This window comes from Cetorhinus maximus, chromosome 9 (assembly GCF_964194155.1).
Source record: "Cetorhinus maximus chromosome 9, sCetMax3.hap1.1, whole genome shotgun sequence".
NCBI classification, from domain to species: domain Eukaryota; kingdom Metazoa; phylum Chordata; class Chondrichthyes; order Lamniformes; family Cetorhinidae; genus Cetorhinus; species Cetorhinus maximus.
In genome coordinates, this window is record NC_135887.1 from 124256148 (window position 1) to 124270400 (window position 14253).

Here is a 14253-nt window from a genome sequence, read left to right on the forward strand (position 1 = left end):
CTAAGTCCCATGTTCCTATTAAATAAATATATTTGACATAAAAATATCAGTGCTAGCGACTGTAACTAACTGGATTGTTGTAAAAAGCCGTTTGGTTCACTAATGTCATTTAAGGAAAGGAATCTTCCCTGTGGCGTTGGCGTAGTGGTATTGTCACCAACCTGGTATTTCAGTAGACCCAGGGTTCAGATCCCACCATGGCAGATGGTGAAGCCAGAGTTCTGGTGATGACCATGAAACTAATACCGATTGTTGGTAAAACCCAGCCAGTTAATTAATGTCCTTTAGGGGAGGAAATCTGCTGTATTTACCTGGTCTGGCCTACACATGACTCCAAACCCACAGCAATGCAGTTGACTCCTAACTACCCTCTGAATGAGGGCAATTGGTGATGAGCAATTAACACTGGCCATTAATGGTGACACCCACATCCCATTAGCAAATTTAAAAAAAAAACTCACCTGTGAGTGAATTAAAAAATAACAGCACAACTATATGGACGCACTGCTGTTTTTAGTTTAAAGTTTGAGATACAGATATCAGATGATGATAAAATTGTGACTATAATATTATTGCACATGTTAAAAAACATCCCACGTATCAGGTTACAACAATTAACAGAAAATCACAAAGAAACTGCAAAGTAACATTAATTCTGTTATGATCCCAGCTGATGTTACTACTGGACAAGTCAGGTCCCATAGTGAAACCTGGCTTGATAGATCCTCATTTTTTTTTTTGAAACTGTGGAGTTAAGTTACTGACCAAATTCACAGGAGTCTGCTGATGAACTTTTAACACAAAGAATAAAACATGTTTTAAACAAGAAAAATTAACTATATTATACCAGACAAAAGGGTTGGAAAGGTCTCAATACAAACCCAAGAAAATGATTCAAATATTCGCCCCAGCTATACCTTTACAGACAGGCAAATTCGGAAAGATAAAACAATTTACCATATCTATCTTATGCTCTAATATTCAGGGTACGTATGCAGTACATATAAACCAATTGGCGAACCATGGTCAGACACACCACACTACAAAGTAAATGACAAATGTGACCAAAGCAGATTCCATGGATTTCTCAACAACCCACCCAGATGCTTGTCACACCATGTGCCAACCAGTCTCACAAGGGCTCCCTATCTCCAAGTTTGAAGAACTCGCCTTGGAATTCTCTCCAAAAATCGCTCCCACTCGGACAACTTCAACAAGAATCCATTCCAGGGTTTCAATTTCGCTTCCCGAGATTCTTTTCCCTTAGATCTCCGAGTACACCCATGCTTCACCTTCCAAGTATCATTTTCAGATCTTCAGCTGTGCTAAGCAGGACACCACTGCTCCGAAAGGATACCTTTGCCCTTATGGTCCGCAGCATGGAGTAACCAACCTTTGGCTGACTTCTCAGGTCTTCAGGGCTTCTCTGAATCCTACTTCACTTCAAGTCTGCTCCCCGCAGCTTTTTTTTTCAGCTTGGAACCTTTTTATCTGCTCCTCTTGTTTATACTGACTCAATGGGATCTATCTCTGATCCCTCTCATTGACCCTGTCTGGGAGTTTCTTCTGAGGCCCCTTTCTATCCCACTCCCTGGTTTGGGACTGCCTTCTTGATTTGGGACCTTCTCCCTGTCCCCCTCCCCGTGTCCTGCTCCCTGGTGCAGCTTCTCTCAAACAACACTTCAGTTCAGGTCACCTGACCTCCAATTTCGCACCATTTCACTTCTTGTCTTCGTTTTCTTCCGTGAACAGGGCTGGCTCCCAACCTAAAGATGGTGAAATCAATGGACTGCACATGTATAGCCATCCTCTGGCTGGCGCATGTATAGAAGTCTCAAGCCCCTCCAGGAACTATAGTTCCAGGCCTCCGAACTCCCAATCTCTGACTGCCAATTAAGGTAAGTATTGGAGTTAGAACATGGTCCACTCCAGGTATAAAACATCTGTATTTGTTACTCAAGAATGGCTATACTGTTTTACATACAGAACCTCTAACCTCATCAAAATGAGGATCAGGTCAGAAAAGATTAAGCAGTATAACCAACCTAGATTCATGTTCACCAAACCCTGCAGACAGTTAGACAAATGTAATCACAGAATCATATATACATACAATCCTATCATTAGAGGCTTTCTTTTGCAATATGTTAAAGTTAGCAGTGCTACTACTTTTTGTGATTAGAACTTTTCTTTTGCTCACTGAATCAGAAATTATCTCTATTTTTGCCAGCCTCCCTGTTATTCTTCTGGACAGGATGATGGCAGGCAGCATAAGTGTGGTAACATTACCAGCTGATCACAAATGGCAGCGCTCATTGATAATCAGGGGCCTGAAACACGGTTGTGATGCTTAGCTGTTAAGACAGAGTTGTGTGTACCATGGCCTACTTCTATTCAAATGCCCAGCGTGAGAAAAATGGTCTCTGTAGCCTGAGGTTAAGTGCCGAGAAAAATCTTTCATCGCGGTCAGGTCATTAGGATCAAAGAAATAGGCAAAAATAAATCTCTTTGGGGGAGTGCTATCGGAGTTGGCATCTTTCAGATGGGACATTAAACCAAGCCCTATCTGGTCTCAGGTGGGCGTACAAGACCCCTTTGCAGTATTTCAAAGAAGAGCAGAGAGGTTCGCTCCGATGTCCTGGTCAATCTTTATCCTTCAATCAACATCGTCACTAAAGATTATCTAGTCATTTATTTCACTGCTGTTTGTGGGACATTCTGTGTGCAAATTGGTTGCTCTATATTTCCTATATTTCAACAGTGGCTACATTTCAAAAGTAGTCAATATAAATGCTTTGGGACATCCTAGGGTTGCGAAAGGTGATGTATAAAATCACGTCTTTCCTAATCTTCCCTGCATGCATCTGTCATTTTGGAAATGTTAAATGTGGCGGCACATGTCTTCGGGGGTCAGAGTTCAACCTGGTCACCTAGACAATAAGGCTGCCACAGAACTGATCATTATGGAACCCATCCAATGTTCATCCAGCTGATTTCCACCAGGTTACCTTACCAGGGACAGGGTTGAAAGTTCCTCTTCCTTCGCAAGAATTCCTGTTCTCAGCAAAACACAAATGCTAAAATGTTCATTTAAAGATTAAAATTGCGAGCCGTTTATTTAGCAAGTGCCTGCGATCTCATGTCAGGCAGCTCCACTGTTGAATATGAATCCCTTTGCAGGTCCCCATCTCAGTATTCCACTACACAGCAAGCTTGGAGTGGAATCTGATTGCATCGTGATCATATTCAAATGGTGAAGGTGCACACCCAACGCTGAGAGCTCAACGTTTCAGAAATATAAAGACAGCATTCATTTAAAAACTCTTTTTTGTGCTGCTTGCCGTAGAAATGACAACGCTGGTGAGAAAAGGTTATTCATAAATTTTTTTCTTATTGACAAATTAATGCCTTGGGCAAAGTTTGTGCCTCTCACTTAGCAAGCACAACTCTGAAACAAATTTATTAAGCTCGCGTTATTATAAAAAACCTTCAAGAAAAGCCATTGGAAATACACCCATGAATAGCGAGAAATTTGAAAAACAAAAGTTGTTTTTATGCCGCTCTAAGACCCATGCTATCACCTTCGCCTGCAGGTGTGCAAGCTAAGAATAAAGTCGCTCGGACTTACTAAGGCTGGTGGCTTGTAAGAATCCTCTTTACTGGACCTTTCTAGTTACTAACCATGATGAAGCCCGAAACATTTACCTTCAGATTGCAGCTGGCATTGTGAGAGTCACCTGTTAGAAGCTACAGTTAAAGCGTACTGGATTCTTGAGGCTATTTGTGAAAATCCCATCATGCCTGTAAAAATAATTGGGCAGTGGGCACTGTACTTACAGAAAAAAGCAAAATGGAATAATGGATACTGTACCCTCACAAAATGGATTCCAGAAAGTCAGGTGACTGCTGTTTGTGGTTACTGGACAGACAGAGACAAGATGGCTGAATTTTCACGCAGATGGAGAGGCTGTGCAGACCTGAATCGGGAAGTCCCGCCCCCGAACGTAGCCCCCACCATTTTCGCAGCGGGGGGGAGGAAAGGGGTGGGTTCTACATCCATGGTTCACAGAGGCAACTGCACATGGTAAAGTGCAGCTGCCTCAATCAGATCTCATTTTCGCTAGAGAGATATCCAAAAAACAGCACGTGCACTTTTGACCTGGTAGGAGAAGGTCTAAACTTGCTGGGGCTCGTTTGAGAGGTAGGATACTCTTTTGGAAAGATAAGGTACCTTTTTGGATAAGATCCTGGAACACCTTTGGAAGAGGTCAGGTGCCCTTTGCGAAAGGTCAGGTGCCCTCAAGGATTGTTAAGAGTAGACATGAATGTGCATAAAAAGTATAAATGCTCATTGGAACAGCAAAGACAGCTGTCGAGAGAACTGTTAAAAGAACTGTCAAGTGGAGCTGTCAGAGGGAGCTGTCAAGCTGTCAAAGGATAAAATCTCCCGCCCTTTAAATATTTAAAAGAAAACTGTCTGCAGTGTTTTAAAAAATCAGCGCTTGCTATTTCACTCTGTTGAGATAAGCCTGAGGGCTACCACTATAGGATTAGTACTGCATGACTGATTTCACAGCCAATCATTATTACAGTGGGTTGCCCATCATTATAGTTTGATTGACAGCTCCAATTGCTTATAAAGCCTTTGAAGTGGGACTATGAATATAAATGCTTGTTTTTATAAGGGATTAAAGGAATTTAAATGTAGTGAATGGGTTTTTATCAATGAGAGTGTTTTTTTAAAAATAGTGAATTCATCATTAGACCCTTAAGAACTTTATCTAATCTCAGCATGGGTCCTGAGGTCTGCCTATGGTAGATAATGGGTGAGTTGACATGGAGGGTGTAAGGGAAAAAGGTGGTGGCATGGGTCAGCATGAGTTGGCAATAAGTTGGCATAGGGCCCATAAATTCCTATGTGGGTGAGTAGGGGGGAATGGGTTGGCATTCAGGGTATGGAGGAGGCATGGGGTGCATAGAGAGGCATAGGTTGGCATGGAGAGTATGAGGGGCCAGTGGGGGTGGTGGAGGGGCAAGAGGTGGCATGGGTTGGTATGGATTGGGCATGGGAAGTGTGAGGGTGTGTGAGGGGTGAGGGCTGGAGGGCTTGTTTTGTTTCATTCCTTTTTTTCATAGCTTCGGCCAAGAATTGGAACACCAAGGCATGCCTTTCACTCAGCCTGCCTTTGCACCTCCCGAGAGCCACGACTCCCATTTTCTCCCGCACCCTCCCCACATCCCCACCCCCTCCCCCTCCCAGCAGAACAAAAATCCGAACTCCTGGAGCATGTTCTCCCAGGTAAGGTTTGCGGAGCCAGGAATGATCCCAACTCTGTTCTCCCAGCCTGAGAGTGAAAATTCAGGTTTATGTCTGAGAAGTTACTTAAAAATGCAAATGAATCCACCAAGTGCAAATTGACTAACTCTCACCATTTCAAAGGAAGAGGTTTAAAGGACAATGGCTACTGGAGCTGTCAACGCAGTATGCTGCGACTTCAAGTAAAGCCATTCACTGAGGATGCTCATATTGGAATGACGATGGGGTGTCAATCATACCCACAAACCCCCTCCCACCCCACCCCCCTCACTGTGCTTTTTTCACATTGATTCTAACAAATTATGTGGACAATGGTAATGATACTGCCATTACATGATGTATACTAGCTGGACAGGGGGTTCAACACCTTAATACACCACAGGGAAGCCCAGCTGGGCAATTTGGGACCAGTAGCACAGAGGGGTCACACCCAGCAAAGGAGAAAAGAACACTGCCTCTGAAAGGCAGTGATGTCAGGCAGCAAAAAGGAGTGTAATTCACTTTACCTGAAAGATTATATTTTCTTTCACTACAGGAGCTTGGCCACAATTTCATCTGGAAAAGCCAGAAGCTTCCAATCTCCATTTGTCTTCAAAGAATGCAGAGCGAACTCTTCAGGCCTGTCCCATTTTCAACCTCAATTTTAAAAGAGTGGTTAAAAAATAAGTGACTTGTTTCTTGTTACTCTGTTAGTAATCTAAGTGCATGTTGCATCTCTAGAAATCATCTTTTCTTGTGTGTATGTGTCTGCATTTTTGGGGAGTGGGTGTTTTATTGTGTTTACATTTCAGGTGTTGTGACAATAACTTTCTTTTGATTTTAGACTTACAAGAAAGCCTCTTTGTATCTCTCCTTTAACATTACAGCACTAAAAAAAGGTAAAAACACTCCTTGATAAAAGATGAAAAGAATTATCCCACCACCTCTCCCCATCCATAACTGTCTATATAGCGCCTTTCACAACTAGGGAACATTGCAAAACATTTTACAGTCAATGAGGTACTTTTGGAAATGAAGTCAATGTTACAATATAGAAAATACAGCAGACAATCTGGGTATAGCAAGGCCCCACAAACAGCGGTGTGATAATGACAGGATAACCTATTTTTACTAATGTTGGTTGAGGGAAAAATATTGGCCAAAACATCCTGAAAGCTCCTAAGCTCTTCTTCGAATAGTGCAGTGGGACCTTTTAAAAGAGGGAAGACACCTTGGCCTCATCCACCAACAATTATGCAGTACTCCCTCAGTATTGCACGGAGGTCTCAGCCTGCTGAAGTCCTCTGGAATGAGCCTTAAACCCACAACCTTCAGACTGAGAAAGCAAGCAAGCTACACATTGAACCACAGGAAAGAGGTGTGGTTAGGATAATACACATTGTATGATATATAAGGTCTTGGAACCGGGGATTTATACTTTACTGGTTATGGTTGACCAATATTTGTTTTTTCCAGTGGCACATTAACAGTGCACAAAGGCACACCAGGATGCAATGTTTGACAAAAACAATGTCATAGGAGTTAGTTGTATCAGGAATGAAATGGTGTGGAACGCAGTCTTAACACAGCTACACTTTTATAGCATTATGCACCATCTCTACACCAATCAAATTGATTGTGCTCAGATACTGCTATATAACCTCACTTAAGGTCCATCCTCATTACCTGACCTCATAAGGATGTTGGAATCATTAAATTCTAACCCCCCGCATCCCCCATCCTACCCACTTTCCCGCATAAATTCTCAGTTCACCTGAGTCTGGCCATTTATGAATTCCCTCCACCCATTCGTACAACATTGGTGACTAGGTTGTCCGCTATCTAGGTCACATACTCTGGAGTTCCCGTATTAATTTCCTTCACTTCCCTAACTCTCTATCTTCCTTTAAGGCTCTCCTATAAAAAGAATCTCCTGATAGAGGCCTTTAAGAGTAGGAAAGGATTTGATGGGATAGACTCAGAAAAGATGTTTCCATTTGCGTGGGAGGTGAAGATGAAGGACCATAAATATACAATAATCAATAACAAGTCTAATAGGTAATTTAGGAGAAATTTCTTTACCCAGAGAATGGTTATGTGGAACTCGCTACCACAAGTATTGAGGCGAATAGCATAGATGCATTTAATAGGAAGCTAAATGAACACATGAGGGAGGGAGGATCGAAGGTTATGGTGTTAAGGTTAGATGACGTAGGATGGAAGGAGATTTGTGAGGAGCATAAATGGCAGCATAGTTCAGGTGGGCCGAATGGCCTCTTTCTGTGTTGTTCATTCTATGTAATTCTGTGTAAAAATTTTTAGTTACCACTCCCCACCTTCCCAAATTAGCTTCTCCAGTGTCTCACCACCCATTTTTGCCTTGGCAATGGACCTTGGAACATTTTTCAGCTTTAAAGCCACTAGAAATGCAAATTATTGTTGTTGTAGTGATTCATAAATATTGAGTGCCAAAGGAAAGTTGAGGGTCCTATCCCTCCCAATGAGACATTGATATGCCCCCAGCCTGTTCTGCTGGTGGAAATGGGTGTTAAAGACCCCATGGCCCCATCTGATGAATTCTTCCTGGCCAACATTGCTGCCTCAGCCAGTCTCCTCGAAACAGGAGAGCTGCCAAGTTTGCTTATGATCACTGTTGTGTGAAACACTTTGAGATGCTTTGACATAATAAGGTGCTACATAAATACAAGGGTTCTTTTTAAAACGGTGTCAAAAGTTGCTCTGAAAGGGTGATAGCCAGACTTGGTCTGGGGTAATAATCAATCAGATAGGCAGAGGGTGTGGAAGAAGGTTTTGAATGAGACCGTGTGGTGCCAGAGGGAACATACCAATGCCAAGATTTTTCCTGCTTGGACACGTTACTCACGTTATTTGTCTCTCTTAAGAGATTGAATAAATTTTGTAGCATCCATGACAGTGCTTTGGACGAGCATGATACATGGGCTGAGCTCTCTTTTCTCATTCCATGTTCTCTTATGAGCTGTCAGTTAAGAGGATGCAACATGAGCCAACAGTCAATGGGGATATTAAGGACACGGATAAAGATATAGCAGCCTGCTGCAGCCAGGATCAGCTGTTCTTCTTTAGATACTGCTCATTTTCTGGCTTCACGTTCAACTTGTGTCAGCTCAGACATGGAATATTTGTGCCGAAGCCAACTCACTCATCCAGAATTGGTTATAGTTAAGTTATTTTTACTCCTCTTCGTAGTTCTCAGCAAAGTGCTTAAAAGAAACAACACTCTGTGAAACATTTCACTATTGATATGATTAATGAGGCCAGGTCTGATTATCAAGATCTGGATGTTTCTTTAATATGTTTGCTGCTGGAAATCTCCTTCAGGCCTTCATTACCTCTAGAATCAACTTTTCCAAAGCGCTCCTGGCTGGTCTCCCACATTCTAACTTCCGTAAACTTGAGGTCATCCAGAACTCTGCTCATCATGTCTTAACTTGCTGCAAGTTCCATTCCCATATCACCCCTGTGCTCATTGACCCACACTGGCTCCCGGTCAAGCAACATCTTGACTTTTAAATTCTCATCCTTGTTTTCAAATCACTCCATGGCCTTATGCCTCCCTATCTCTGTGATCTCCCCTAGCCCCACAGCCCTCCGAGAAATCTGCGTTCCTTTAATTCTGGCCCCTTGTGCGTTGTCAAGTGTAATTGTTCCACCAGTGGCAGCCATGCCTTCCGTTGTCCAGGCCCCAAGCTCTGGAATTCCCTCCCACTACCTCTCCACCTCACTTTCCCTCTTTAAGGCATTTCTCAAAACCTACCTCTTTGACCAAGCTTTTAGTATCTGATCTAGTACCTCCTTATGTGGCTCGGTATCAAACTTTATTTTATAATGCTCGCATGAAGCACCTTGGGTCGTTTCATTATGTTACAGACGCTATATAAATTTAAGTTGTTGTTGTTGCTAACTTCTATGAGTCAAGACCAACTTTATCTCTACATGTTTAATTCGTATAAACGTAAATCAATCATAATCATTACAATTGCATCATGGTCTTAAATACATTTTGTAAAAACTATTCAGGTGCATTCAGGAACGATGAGATATCAAAAGACAGTTTTCCCAATAATATAAATTATGAGAGATAATTAAAATTTTTCATTAATTTCCATGCATTTGTTGGGTTGGCTGTAATTCGGAGTAAAAACTACCGGATACACAGCTGTATGAATAGCTTTTTCTCATTCAGAATTTTTACCCAGCTGTTGAAACGTCAACATGAAGAGTGAGTCAGTAATTTTAAAATGTGAAGATGCACCCGTGGGTAGCAAAGCATTAAAAAATCAAGCATCCCCTAAACAATATTAGGGACTGCAGCTTGCACTTTGAGATCTCAAAAGAACTGGTCACGTGAATTCTGACCACAGCTGCCGCACTGAATAAGTGCTGCTTTGGCAGAGCTCCCATCTTTTTAGATGAAGCATGTCTGTTCAGGTGGCCATAAAAGATCCTGTGGTACAATTCAAAGAGGGATGTGTTTTTCCAGTGTCCTGGACAATGTTCTTCCTTCAGCCAACATTCATCTCACTTGTCATGTGAATGGCCTTGCTGTATGTAATTACTTGTCATGTTTGCCCCTACAATAAAAACAGCAACACAGCGGAAGCAATCAATTTGATGAGAAGTGCTTTGACTTTTCCTGTGGATGTCATAAGGTGCCATGTGAATACAGTTCCTTGTTACGTAGAATTCCATCAAATGTACAACACAGAAGCAGGGCATTCAGCCCAATTGGTGCATGATCCACATGAGCCTCCCCCCACTCTTCTTCATCTAACTCTATCAGCATAACCTTTTACCCTCCTGTGTTTATCTGGCTCCCATTTGAATGTACCTATATTATTCACCTCAGTTGCTCCTTGTGGCAATAAGTTCCACATTTTAACCACTCTCCAGGCATATAAGTTTCTTCAAAACATAAGATGTGTCTGAAGGAGCTGTAAATGGCATCAACAGAATCATTGGCAGCACTTGCTGTCCAAAAAAAATAGGAGCAGTGCTTTAATAGTTATGTTAGTGGCTAGGCTTGACTAGACCCATCTTTTGTTTCTTTACCTGTTCCATTACCAACCCTCTTTTGGTTTGCCCAATTATCACTTATATTATTTAATCACTCCTGCCTCACACCCTATTACATAGCTTCTGTTTTGTTCTTCCCTCCTCCCTCCCCACTTTCCTTGCCTGGTATGTCTCTAATTTTTGCCAGTGTTGCCAAAAGTTCAATAACCTGAAATGTTAACTCTTGCTTTTCTCTCTCCACAGATGTTGCCTGACCTGCTGAGTATTTCTATTATTCTCTGTCTTTATAATGATAACCCCTAGATTTGGTCTCTCTCACGAGTAGAAACACCTTCCCTACATCTACCCTGTCAAATCCTTTCATAATCTTAAAGACCTCTATCAGGTCACCCCTCAGTCTGCTCTTTTCTCAAGGAAAGAGCCACAACTTTCCTTCTTGTGCATGCATTGCATTTAGGTGTCAGCCATCGTTCAATTGGTAGCACTCTTGCCTCTGGGTTCAAGACCCACTCCAGGACTTGAATGCAAAAGTCACAGGTGACACTCCAATGCAGGACTGAGGGAGTGCTGCACTGTCAGAGGTACTGTCTTTGGGATGAGGCATTAAACCAAGGGCTTGCTTGATCTCTCAGGTGAATGTAAAAGATCCCATTGCATTATTTCAAAAAAGAGCAGGGGTATTACTCCAGTTTCTTGATCAATGTTTATTCTTCGATCAACATCACTACAAAACAGATTATCTGGTCATTATCAAAAAGTGGGATCTTGCTGTGCGCAATCTGACTGCAACATTTCCTACATTACAACAGTGACTGCACTTCAAAGGTATTTCACTGACCGTAAAGCACTTTGAGATACTTAGTGATTGTGAAAGGCGGTATATAAATGAAAGCAAATTACTCCAGGTTAGGTGCTAGAAATCTAAAATTAGAAACAGATAATGCTGGAAAACTTCGGCAGGTCTGGAAGAATCCAGAGAGAAACAGAGTTAACATTTTGAATCTAATATGACTCCTTCGGAACTGAAGGGAGGCAAAAATAGTTTAAAGGGGTATCATCCCATGTCGGGATCGTGCTTGTGGACTGAGTGGAGGTGTTCCATCGTTTCAGCATGCTCCTGCCCCACTGAACTTATTTCTTCCCACCTTGACTCTATTTGGCTCTCCTGACCCGCATTCATGATTTTTCTGACGCCCTATGTCATTTCAACAATTTCCAGTATCCTGGCCCAAACCGCTTCCTCTTCACTATGGACATCCCATCTTTCTACACCTCCATCCCACACCAGGAGGGTCTGAGGGCTCTCAGCTTCTTCCTTGAACAGAGGCCCAAACAGTCCCCATCCACCACCACCCCCCTCTGCCTGGCTGAACTTGTTCTCTCATTGAACAATTTCTCCTTTAACTTGTCTCACTTCCTCCAAATAAAAGGTGTTGATATGGGTACCTGCATGGGCTCTAGTTCTGCCTGTCTTTCTCTGGGGCATGTGGAACACTCCTTGTTCTAGTCTTACTCGGCTCCCTCCCTCAACTCTTTTTCCGGTACATCGATGACTGCTCTCACCTGGAACAGGAATACTTCATCAACTTTGCTTCCAATTTCCACCCTTCTCTTACCTTCATATGGTCCATCTCCAATACCTCCCTTTCTTGACTTCTCTGTCTCCATTTCTAGAGATAGGCTCTCTATTAATATTCACTATAATCCCAACGACTCCCACAGCTACCTCGATGACACTTCCTGAAAAGCTACTTCCTGTCAGGACTCTATTCCGTTCTCCCAGTTTCTTCGTTTCCATCGCATCTGTTCTGATGATGCTACATTCCACACGGCACTTCTGACATGTCTTCCTTTTTCCTCACTCGAAGATTGCCCCCTGCTGTGCTCGACAGTGCCCTCAAATATGTTGGGCCCATTTCCTGCACTTCCGCTTTCACCCCTTCCCTCCTTTCCAGGACAACAATAAGGTTCCCCTTATCTTCACTTTCCATCCCAAGAGCCTCCGTATTCAAAGGATCATCCTCCGCCATTTCTGCCATCTCCAGTGTGATGCCACCCCCAACACATATCATCCCCTCCCCTGCCCTGTCAGCACTCCCAAAGGACCATTCCCTCTGTGACACCATGGTCCACTCTTCTATCAGCCCCAACACCTCATCCCCTTCCCATAGCATCTTCCCATGCAACTGCAGGAGGTGTAACACCTGTCCTTTTACCTCCTCTCTCCTCACTATCCAAGGTCCCAAACACTCCTTCCAGGTGAAGCAGTGACTCCCTTGTATTTTTTTCAATTTAGTGTACTGCTGTTGCTGCTTACAATGTGGCCTCCTCTACACTCGGGAGACCAAATGCAGACCGGGTGACCATTTTGTGGAACAACCTCCACTCAGTCTGCAGGCAGGATCCCAATCTTCTGGTTGCTTGCAATTTTAATTCACCACCTTGCTCTTACGCTCACATTTCTGTCCTCGACCTGCTGCAATGTTTCAGTGAAGCTCGATGCAAGCTGGAGAAACAGCACCTCATTCTCCGATTAGGCCCTTTACAGCCTTTTGGGCTCAGCATTGAGTTCAATAACTTCAGACCATGAGCTCGATCCTCCATTTTGATTTTTTATTTTGCCAAGGGCTAGTCTGTATCTTGTTTTTACGTTTTTACTTTCAGACAGAGCTGTCCATTATTCTGTCATGAACACTTACCCTGGACCAACGCTTTGTTTCTTTACTACAACCATTACCACTCTCTTTGCCTTTTGTTCCATGCTATCTTAGTATTTAAGCTTTCCCACTCTTTAACCTATCCCAGACCTTTCTTTTCACTCCCTTCTCCTTCCCCTTTAAACAATATAAAACCCATCATATTTCTACCTCCTTTCAGTGCTGGAGAGGAGTCATATATGACTCAAAACATTAGTGCCATATAAATGCACGTCTTCATCTTTCTCTTATTTGTGTTTCAGGCACCGACACATGGATCTCTGAAGTGAGTAGCAAACACAAAGGAAACTTGCCAGATTTGCTAAGGCTAACAGCCAGGAAGACCTGATGGTATTTTTTTCCTGTCACCGGCATTCGTGAATTGCTTTGCCAACAAATGCGAGCCGCATGAGACCCATTGCAATGGGCACCGGTGGGCCTCGCACCCCAGTAATCCCAAGATAAAAGCAGCTAAAGTGAACAAACTGGGAAAGGGCCTTTCAGCACACCCATGACCCCATGATTTTGTTTAGTGTTAACTTCCTTTGCTGGTTTATGTCACACAATTGCTTCCAGATGGGATTTCTGCTGCTATTATACATCTTGGTATGCTACTCAATTACTCAGGTCTTGGCGCACTTAAAGCTGATAAATAATATTAATCTGTCACCAATACCTTATATTTGAACTAGAGGACTGGAGCATGACTGCAAAAGGTAACCAGGCTGTAGGAAAGAATGTCAAGTATTTTTAAAAACTTGATATGTCGCTACCTGATATGCAAAACAGTAGACCCACTGTACCAACTGGTATGCTTAGAAAAGAGAGGTGCAGCCATACATTCCAACATAACATAGTTACTGTTGTCAGCAACTTACTTTACTGCACTTCTACAGTATGTTCTCTTTAAACCATAGCATACTGCAGTGCTGAAGGGTGGATAATGTAAGGAAACCTGAGCAAAAAGGAGAAAGTTCCGAACTTTGAGATTATCTTCGGATAGCCAAATTGGGCAGGGCCTATAATGGTTTCACCCAATGAGTCCAGGTTGGTTATTTAAGCACTGGAGACTTTGGCCTGAATTTTTATCCTCAAGGCAGTAGTGGGAGTCAGGAAAATTCCTGTCTCAGCCCGCCCGCCTTGGGAGAGAATGCACTCAAAGGTGGGATCTTCATTGCCGGGGGTGGGAGAGGGTGGATACGGGCT

The 14253-nt window shown here is 42.9% G+C and overlaps 1 long non-coding RNA gene across 1 annotated transcript; it reads left to right on the top strand.

The window, feature by feature from the left end:
- Positions 1 to 1792: 1792 nt before the first annotated feature.
- LOC144684256 (uncharacterized) lies at positions 1793 to 13691 on the top strand. The gene is made up of 3 exons (XR_013577466.1): positions 1793 to 1898; positions 6141 to 6195; positions 13311 to 13691. It is a non-coding gene; the product is annotated as an uncharacterized LOC144684256 (long non-coding RNA).
- Positions 13692 to 14253: the final 562 nt, after the last annotated feature.